Here is a 1,934-nt window from a genome sequence, read left to right on the forward strand (position 1 = left end):
ACTAAAACAGGAGAAAAAGAAGGAAAGGGAAAAATAGCAAAAACGAAAGTAAGAAAGGTTTTCATGTTTACAATAATGAAGAGAACTCATGATCTAGGACAACACATATATCATACATACACAAAAAGTCGTCAATAGACACTGCCTCAGCAACCACAATTACTGCGTTACTTTTCACATGTTTTGTAAGGTGGATTAAACGGTGTCACATAACAAACACATCCTCTATGTGACAGCAAGTTCTATGATAAAAGTTCTTGTTACACTTTCACGGAAAGGAAAGTAAATTCTTTCCTTCAAATAAATGCATTGCAAAAATATTAGAACTTCTAAATTTAAATGGTTATCGAGAAACTAGGGTCGAGAATGAGCTGCTAAACCTTGAAAAGTAGGCGGTAGACAGCCCAAAGTTAGTGTTTCAAATTCCACCGAGTCAATTTTGTATTTTGGAATTTGCTCAGCTATGATTGGCTCTGCTATTTTCTTTGCCATCTTGCAAATTGCCTGAGGAACTTTGGTTGTCAGTATTGAATTCAAAATAGAAACAGTTACATGAAAAGCATACAAGCATCCAACCTTATCCAAATATGGCCACATAAGTTCAATGAATTTGTTCAGCCAATCAATCTGCAAGAGAAAAAAATTAGACCAAGACTAATTATCCTGTAAAAATTATGCGATAGAGTAGAGTAAAGGGATAATTTACCCGATCATAATCTGGATTTTTTATCCAAAGGGGTATCTCTGGGAGCAGCCGTTGGAGACTCTTAGAATCTTGCTCAACTAAAGAACGGATATCAGGATCCTAAATAGAGCACATTTCAGTGAATGAAAATAAACTCGTCTACATATTTTCTTCAATAATAGAGGGGCAGATAGACAGCAGTTTCTGCCTTCTTTCCCATTTACATTTTTGTTTTTGAATAGTGGAATTTTCATCGATATCCTTAAACTCATCACAAGTTTTATCAGCTCAAAGTAGTGACTGTGCTTTAATGAGGAAGATTTGGAGGAAAGTTTCAAGTCTAACAGTTAATATAATATGTGTTGGATAGATAATAATATCAACAACTATGAAACTAAAGACCGATAAAAATCGGAACAAGTATTTTTACGACAGGTTACTTTACTAAATATTATATTCCACCAGCATATATTCTGAAAATATTCAGAAATTTGAGTGCTCAACAGAGCTGTAGAGAAGTCTTCATCATAATCTGTTGTGTGATTCTCCTCAGTATATTAAATATCAACTGAGAAAATTAGTTTGAGTGTTGTTATGAATTGTTTCGTAAATTAATTGTCTGCTAAAACATTCATTTGTTTACTTCAATCACCATGCACCAAAATGCATAAACCAAGAGTATTGGCAAAAGCAAAAAACACTGTATTGATGTCAAAAACTGGTGCGATACTCTTTGATCAACTTTTACGGAATTGAACTAAATGAAAGTGTAATGATGCTGGAGTTTTACAGTAGTACAAATAAAATCTCAATTCGGATTCTACTTTTCATTTACCCCTTGTCCCCTTATACAGGTGAGTGGGCTGAAACTTGCCATCTAATCATGTCAAGCTACATTGTTTCAACCTAGGGCTGTGTGAAACTGTCCGTTTGAGGGAATTTGATTGGTTGGTGAGGTCAGCTGCGACGGAGTTATGATGACGCTTAGGTCTTAGGCACGTGTCCTAAGGCATCTTTTCATGCTATTAATTGGTTGATTTGGACAGTCCTGCCTTCACAGGAGAGCACTTCGTCTTTCATGTGTCATGATGATGTTTCTATATGACATCTCTTGTAGTCTGACTCCGACCTACATCATTTGGGTATTGGACCAAGGTGCTGAGCTGACCTGTCTGAATCCCTTGACAGGCAGGCTTCTTTGCCTACGTCACAAGGAGCTCCCAATTCGATCACATGGAATTCATATGGC

At 36.3% G+C, this 1,934-nt stretch overlaps 1 long non-coding RNA gene across 1 annotated transcript; it reads right to left on the minus strand.

Annotated features, from left to right (window-relative positions):
* Nucleotides 1-355: 355 nt before the first annotated feature.
* Nucleotides 356-838, minus strand: LOC111379808. Its single transcript, XR_002700092.1, has 3 exons — nucleotides 707-838; nucleotides 577-627; nucleotides 356-504 (listed from the first exon to the last, which is right to left on the minus strand). It is a non-coding gene; the product is annotated as an uncharacterized LOC111379808 (long non-coding RNA).
* Nucleotides 839-1,934: the final 1,096 nt, after the last annotated feature.

The sequence above is a fragment of the Olea europaea genome, unplaced genomic scaffold, assembly GCF_002742605.1.
Source record: "Olea europaea var. sylvestris unplaced genomic scaffold, O_europaea_v1 scaffold20370, whole genome shotgun sequence".
Lineage (NCBI taxonomy): Eukaryota > Viridiplantae > Streptophyta > Magnoliopsida > Lamiales > Oleaceae > Olea > Olea europaea.